At 53.6% G+C, this 8180-nt stretch overlaps 1 protein-coding gene across 1 annotated transcript in view; it reads right to left on the bottom strand.

The window, feature by feature from the left end:
* The window catches only part of Syt2 (synaptotagmin 2), a 111549-nt gene that overhangs the window by 47509 nt on the left and 55860 nt on the right, over positions 1-8180 (bottom strand). The window lies entirely within an intron of this gene.

Below are 8180 nucleotides of genomic sequence, written 5' to 3'. Positions count from 1 at the left end.
ACCAGGTCTCTGGAGGGTGGAGTCAGGACAGGGTGTGGGGTCTTTCCATAGGTAGCTATGGGAGGGGCGATAACGCGGAAGTGGAAAAGCTACCTGTAAAAGGGCTGTGTCCAGGAGCCCCCTTCCTGCTTGCCCCAAATCTTGCTTTCTTCTTCTTGGGCAAGGGTTTCCACAAACCCCGTGTAGGGACAGTGAGTAGCGGGTAGCAGGGAGACTTGAAACCATGGTGCCCCCCTCATCCCTAGTGCCTCGGTCTGACCCTCATGCTTCACCCTCAGTCCCCAACTCCCCTGCTGCTAAGACCTCAGGACCCCAGTCCCCAAGTGGAGTGTCCGGCTTACCCAGCCCAGCACACCTTTGCTCTCCTCGGTCCCGCTTGCTTGCTTGCTCCACCCTTTGCGGCAACACCTCTTTCTCTTTCCCTCCAGTTCTGTACACTCAAACAGGAATCAAGTTCAGGGCCTGACGCAGGAAGTTGTGATGGTGTGTGTGTGTGTGTGTGTGTGTGTGTGTGTGTGTGTGTGTGCTTTCCATGGCATACCTACCTGGAAGAGACAGGAAATAACCAGTCCACCATCAACCTCTTCCCCCTCTCCCAGTCCCCAGCCTGCTGCAATGCTCCGGCAGCCCTGCTGTTCTTTGTAAAGTTAGTGACTCCTTTAAGAATGGCTGCTTCTGGCTGTAGGGACCAAGGCTACAGAAGAGCTGATCTGGGGGATTTCATGCAGCATGCCTGAGCAGGAGCATGTTCCTGAACACCTGACAGGAGCTGCCCATGTGCTGGGAAGGCTGTCCCCGGGTGTCCATTCTCCAGAAAGAAAAGGTGGCCTGCCGGTCAAGAGCTCAAGGTTAGACTATAAGGAGTACTGGGAGTCTTCGTACCCATGCCACCCACAGAGCTGAGAACTGCTTCCTGTGCGTGGGCAGGCTGAAGAAGTGTAAGGAGCCTGCTCCTCCATGGGGGAGCACCCCTCTTTGGATTCCACCAATGAGGACGGCTCAGTAGGGTTGCATTCAGGTTAGACTACAGGATTTTCTTTAGCTAAGAGTGCCCAACAGCATCCTGCCTTAGGAGAACCCATGCCTCCAGGTTCAGGATGGGAATGGGTAAATGTGATGATACTTGGATGGATAAGTCGACACAACCACAGGAATCGGAAGATGCCCTGAGCCTTCCTCAAAACTGCTGCCAGGCAGTGGGGTCTGAGGCAGAGATGGAGTCCATCTGTAAAGCCGTGTCCACACTTTCTAGAAATACCTGTTTAGTTTACAGACTGCCTCCATGTGCCTGTCCCTTCCTGGGGTGGAGGGACAGTGGACTTCTATTGGTGGCATCTATGCAGATGGGGCAGGTCCTCTGAGAAAGGCATCTATAGTTGGGCTCCCTTCCCTGGCAGGGGTGGTAACAATGAACCTTACAGCTTTGATCTCTTAGTCCATGTAGACCATCGCTGGAGGATTCGGGGCAAGACAGGGATATTTCATTATGCCATGAAGGATCAGAGGTCCCCTAAAATGTGGGTGATTCAGCCAAGGAGTCAAGGTGGCCCAGAGGTAGGCCTTGTGATTCTGGGTGCTGATCTTTCCCTAGTTCGCATGCACTGGATACTTATCTATACCTTCTCCCTCCTCCCTGTGCTCCTCCCATCCAACTGTCCTCCTTCTTGGTCTTTAAGCATGCTGCCTTTTCCCACTCTTCAGTTGCAGCTGGTTCTGCTCTGGCCCACATCCCTGTTCAGATGTCTTCACTACCCTACAGAGCCTGAAAGGGTCATGCTCTGCCCTGTTCAGGACCTTTGCACATACTATTCCCTCAGAGCAGGGCACTGTCCTCTTTCCTCTCACAATCTCGCCATGTCAATCTCCCCACCGGCAGCCCCCTCTGGCCTCTGCTCCCCACCCCTCCCCTTGTCCTTACTTGTTTCTGTCCCCTAAATTCTAAAAACAGTCATCTCCACAGGAGGCCTTCCTGTTGAGTCTGGCCTCCAGGCACAGAAACCCTCAGCAAGTGTAGCCTAGAGGCTGAGTACCCAATGCCAAGACTGCCACCCATCCATGATGGGACTTGACAAAGGAAACCACTCCAAGCAGCTTTCTCACAAGCAACACAGGAATTTAACTATCAAACAGGGTTATTAGCCTAAGGATTGAGGGGTGGAAAGTGTGAGGGGATTTAGGCAAGCTGTATATGTGCTCACTCCCGCTAGTGGCTGGTGGAGGAGTCAAGCCTTCCTCTACCTTCAGCTTCTCCCTGGGCCACAAACTCCTCAGCTACCATCACAGCTGCCGCTTAGGGGCTCTTGAGCCCAACTTCTGCTCTAGACTTCCTGGGGAAACTGGACTGCAGCTAGGACCAGCCCTCCCCCTCTCCACATGGCTTCACCCCTCGAGGCTGTCACCAATTCCGTGTGTTCGCCCTCAGTTGGCCTCAAGTGCCAGCTCAAACCAACCCAACTCCAAACCACAGTCGCATGCCTTGGCTGACCCAGGAGTGGCCAGGGAAGTGGGCAAGAGTTTCTTGTTTCTTTAATAAATCACTTCTAACTGAGCCCACATACTATGAGCAAAGTGTCTTTCCCGCTTCCAGTCCAATGATAATGGCAGCTCTGGGCCCCTCCCACATACACAGGGGAGCTGCCGGTTGCTTGCATCTAAACAGCACAGCCCTACCTTTGTTTCTAGAACTCCTGGATGGAAGCGGGGAGGGAATCATGCCCAGAAGGGCTCCCTGAAACCCATTCTGCATTCTCCCTGTTGCTACCCCAGGTGTCCTCCTTCCTGTCTGTGACACCTGAGCTGGAGGCCCCTCCCTTAGGCTTTACTCCAGGAGCACAACCACAGCTGGTTCCCTGCAGAGTGGCTTGAGATTGCTGCACAGCACAGCGCAGGGGAAACCTTGCTGGAAGTTAGCATCCCTGTATGGCTCCTGAGCAAGGGGAGAAGGATAAGGGGAGAGGTGAGAACACACCGGCTGGGTCCACTCCCCACTTCCTGCTTGTCCAGACAAAACAATAGTTCCGGTGCTTCCCTTTCAAAGACACAAAAATTGGGATTACTGCAAAAAGTGTCAACTCCTGCAGATGCCACCGTGGCCATCGCCAGTGCTGACACGTTGTCCCTCCTTCCACCCATCCTGGTCCCTGAGCAACCAGGGCAGCAGCCCCCAGGTCCATAAGCACCAAGCTTCACAGCTGAGAAAACAGAGGCTCAAAAAAGGCCAAGGTCTTGCCTCGCTCCCATCTCCAGAGCCAGGGCCCAAGGGATTCAAGGCGTAATCTGTGGGTTCCACCAGCCACCCACCTCCTGGGGAGGGAAGGGACTGCCCAAGACCATACTGCCAATTTTAGTATCTTCCTGTCACAGCTCCAGTGGCAGCTGTAGTCAAAGACAGCATCTCCATGTCTCCCCAAGGAGAGCTTTTCCTAGACATGAGTAGCAATTCCCAGGCCACCTATGAAGGATCCATGTTTGGCAGAGGGGGCCTTGACGAGGGAAAGGAAACTGGAGCTGTACCCTGAGCCTCTCTCCAGAGAATTTAAGAAGCCAAGATGACAGCCTTCCACAGTTGTGGGAGGGAGGGACCCTCCAGGTAAGCCTGCCCACCTGAAAGGGGCTGGGGGTGGGGGCTACTCACACACGGTGGCCTCCATCGCCACCTATTGGTCAGAACGCACAGCCTGTGTGATCCCTTCTAGTACATCTGGGTTTTTCCTGCCAGAGAATGCAGCCTGGAACTTTCTGTCCCACATTCTTTGGAGGATGCACTATGTACCACACACTCTCCTAGGCCTGGGAACGACATGCTGGAGGTCACCATCCCTACTAGCAGAGAAAGACACAGGGGCTGAGGGAAGGGCAAGCCCATGGGGTGAGAGTGCTACCTTGGAAGCAGAAAGGCTGGCCCTCTGAGGACACTCCCAAGGCAGACAGCCTCTCACTGGGACCCAGAGTTCATCTTTTGCTCCGATCCCACTGAAAAGACAGGGACTCCAGCCTCATGCACACTGTAGGAATGAAGAGGGTTGGAAGGAGCAGGATGGGACTTAAGAGAGCAGTGTCAGTGGCCTGAACTCAAAGGGCCTAGGAGGTCAGGCCATAAGCAATGAGGTACAGTCTAAGGCTTACATCGGGGCTGGACTTGAAGGTGCAGCAGCCAGAGGCCCCAGACAGAGCAGAGCCAGTACTTCGTACATACGTACAGGAAAGGTGAAACAGGTGGCCCATGGCAGGGTCGTGCAAGCAGAAAGGCCAAGAGTGGGCTGGCGTGGCTAGAAGGCTCCCTGATGACTGAGAAGCTGCATCAGAAAGCAAGGGAGAGCCAGGCATCCAGAGCAACTTCTGGGACTCTGGAATGTAACCCTTCAGCAATGGTGGAGTCTGTCACCAGAGTTCAGGGAGACTGGAGTATGAGTTTGGTTTGGGAAGTGCCCAGCTTAGAAACCTGGACTGCATTCAGGGACCAACACCCTGCAGGCACTGACACATGCAGATGTGGGGTTCAGAAGAAGCTCTGGACAGGACACATGCCTTTGGAGGTCACCAACTCTGGTTCTAGAGGGAAACCCTGTGCCTGTAACTGGACTCTATCCTGGATCTTTGGGCTCAGGTGCTGACTAATTCTCATTCCCATTGCCCCTTTGAGTTTTGATTCCTAAGGCAGCAATGCAAGCCCTTAACTAACAATCCATGGAAATAGGACCCTTCCCAGTACAGAATGCCCTTGGTTTTTTGCATATAATAAATGGTTTACTATCTCAATAGCATCATTCCAACTGGGGAAAAAAACAAAACCCCCTAACATCACTCTTTCCCAGAAGCCCCCAGCGAATGTGCTCTGATGAAGGCCCCTCCCAATAGCTCCTCCTCATGGCCCCTCCCCATGTCCCTTCCCCATGGCTCCTCCCCATGGCCCCTCCCCATGGCTCCTCCCCGTGGCCCCTCCTCATGGCTCCTCCCCACGGCCCTTCCCCATGGTCCCTCCTCATGGCCCTTCCCCATGGCCCCTCCTCATGGCCCCTACCCATGGCTCCTCCTCATGGCCCCTCCCCATGGCTCCTCCCCATGCCCCTTCCCCATGGCTCCTCCCCATGGTATGGTCACTCTCTACCAGGCCTCTGGCCCCAGCACTGCTCCCAGTCTCCAGTCTGCCCACTCTCTTGCACTGCTTCCTGATTCAGTCAGTCAGAGCTCTTTACTCCCGCCCTCAACACCCAGGCCTCATGAACTTCCTTCTTCTCTGTCCTTCACCAGTGTCCAGGGGCTCTGCTGGTGTATTGTGAGTTCTCTGCAGTGCCCCCTCTCCCCCGCACATTGTAGGCACACAGTAAACACTTCATCATCTTTGTCTGCTGACCTTGTATCAGAGAACAACAGGAACTATGAACTCCTATCTCCTTATAGTCTAGAAGAGGGAATTACCGTATGTCCAACCGCTCTTCAAATAAGCACTGGACAAAACAGGGGCCCAGAGTCCAGAATAGAGGTGTGGCCTCATTTCTGGACATTGCCCTAGGTGAGCCACGCTGCTGCGTCTGCTCTGTCACCATGGTGATACCCAGCAGTGACGTGGAGGTCCTGAGCTGGGAGGCAGGGACCTCACTAACTCTGACTTGCCGGGTGACCTTGACTAAATCAGTCTCTCTTTGGGTCACAGCTCAGCCTGTGTCTTTATCAGTAGTAAGACGCCCAATGGGCTTTCGGGGCACTAACAGCCTGCTTTTCGCCAGCCTCCTCCCACTCCAGCCTCCAAATGGGGAAATTAATTGGGTGTTCAGGTCTCTTCCCTTGCCCAGGCACAGCCGAGCTTACTGGGAAATTAGGGTGACGTTGGTGCAAATAATTGAGTGTCTTTCCCAAGATGGTCTTCAGGCCCTGTTGCTTTAGCTGCTGCTTAAATAGATGAGCTAATTAACTTAACTAATTGCTCCCAGGGTCTAATATTTTCAGTCACATGACCCAAGGAGACAACACTCTCCAATGGCCTTTCTGCTGTCTGCATTCCCCCCCCACCAATGGACCAGCTTCCTGCTGCGCTGGGGACCCAGCCACTGCACCCTGCATTCAGGCCAGCTCTTACAGCTGGACTCTTAGCACCACGTTCCACCTGCCTCTGTCCACAAAGCCTGCCTCAACTTACCTGTCAATTCCTCCATCCACTCAGCAACTTACGGTTAATGCTTAGCTGAGGAGTCAGTGGTAAGCAAGAGCAAACAATGCCTTGTCCTCACGGAGGGCTTGGCTCGCTTGCAGAGGTGACACCAGCCACAGACCGCACATACAGATACATGCATACCATTCTGTCTGTGATGCAACCAGTGATATAAAAAAAAAATATATGGGATAGTGCTGTGTAACAAAGGGAAGTCAAGAGGAGGTTTCCTGGAGGGAGAAAGGCTAGATCTAAGTTGGAGGCTGGGCGGATAGTAACAGTACAGTGAGGAAGAAAATGTATCGTAGGCAGATTATTTAGATTGTACATCACGCAGGAGAGATGCTAATGCAGTGATTCTCAACCTGTGGGTCTCGACCCCTTCGGAATTGACCAACCCTTCCATAAGGGTCACCTAAAACCATCTGCATACCAGATGTTTTGATTACGGTTCACAACCATAGCAAACTTCTAGTTATGAAGTAGCAATGACAATAATTTTATGGCTGCAGGTCACCACGTGAGGAACACTACGACATTAAGGGGTTGCAGCATTAGGAAGGTTGAGCACCACTGTGCTACTAGCTGGACCAGGCTTTGGGGTTGGACTGCCTGTGAGGAGAGAGGAGAAGCATCAAGCGTCATTTTGGCTGGAGAGATGGTTGAGAGCAAGTACAGCTCTTTCAGAGGACTGGAGTTAGATTCCCAGCACCCATGTCAGACAGATGACAACTACCATAACAAACCTGAGGGCAAAGGGGTTCTGAGTATGTCCTGCCCACACCTACACCGCTCACCCTATGCCCAGTGCACACCTCGGACCCCAACTCAAGGAAGCTGAAGGTCCACGCCTGGGGCAGGGTCTGGACTTTGCCAGGGCAGTGAAGGGTCTGGGAGGGGCTGTGAAGGATCTGGGAGGGGCTGTGAAGGGTCTGGGAGGGGCTGTGAAGGGCCTGGGAGGGGCTGTGAAGGGTCTGGGAGGGGCTGTGAAGGGTCTGGGAGGGGCTGCAGATTCCAGCATCTGGCCAGTGCCATCAGTGGTTCGAGAACGCAGTGTGGCAGAAGGGAGGAAGTGAGCTTTGGACCACTCACCCATGTGTACACTTCTGCACACGTGTGCACATGCACACACAGACACACACCTATATGCACACACATTCATATTCACATGTACACGTCCCTACTCCCATACACACATATATATACACACATGTGTATGCACATGCAGGAGGAAGGGGACACACCGAGGAAATCCTGCCATCACCTCCTTGGCTGCCTTGAATAGCAGCTACTGGATGACTTCATTAGTGAGTCAGGAGGAAGCCACAGGCCCCTGTTGAGAGCCCTCTGGCTGGGTTTCCCTCAGCAAGCTCCCTTCCTTCTTGCCTTGCCTCTGGGCTCTACAACCAGCTCTGCCCCAGCTGAGTGACCTTGGCTAAGCTGCCTTCTCCGGTGGATAAAGGGACTAGATAAGATAGATCTCTTAGCTCCCCTTCAGCCCTGATGGTCCATGCCCTTGAAATCTCTAAGCTGGGACACTCTACGTGGGTGGATGGAAAAGACATCCCCCCCTTTTCTTATTTTGAGAGACCATGGACAGAATTAAGAGGGTGTCTCGCTCTCAACGAGGCCCTCGATGGGTGTACATAGGTCTTAACTGAAGGTTCTCTGAATACAAGACACAAGGCAGGCAAGCGGCAGAGCTGCCTCCCAACTTGGACCCCTGTCTGCTCCCCTTTCTTTTCCCCCCTCACCTCCATCCCCAGCCATAACATCCCTACCTAAGTCTCTACTGTTGCCTCCTGAGTTCTGCCTGGGTAGTCCAGAGCTCCGTGGTCAGAGAACCCACCAAGCCCCCTCCCTCACTCTAGGCTTCAGGGCTGTGACAGCAGCTGCCTGAGGGGGCGAGGAGGCAGCAGCCTGAGCAAGCAGCGCTGGGAGAGTCCCTGTGCTCTGCCGGGCAGCCTGCATTTCAGCCGTACTGCAATGCAGTAGTCCAATTTTTTTTCTTTCTTTCTTTCTTTTTTTTTTT

Source organism: Mastomys coucha, unplaced genomic scaffold (assembly GCF_008632895.1).
Source record: "Mastomys coucha isolate ucsf_1 unplaced genomic scaffold, UCSF_Mcou_1 pScaffold1, whole genome shotgun sequence".
Taxonomy (NCBI): domain Eukaryota; kingdom Metazoa; phylum Chordata; class Mammalia; order Rodentia; family Muridae; genus Mastomys; species Mastomys coucha.
The sequence above is the reverse complement of the archived record's forward strand: the minus strand, read 5'-3'. Positions and strand labels throughout refer to the sequence as shown.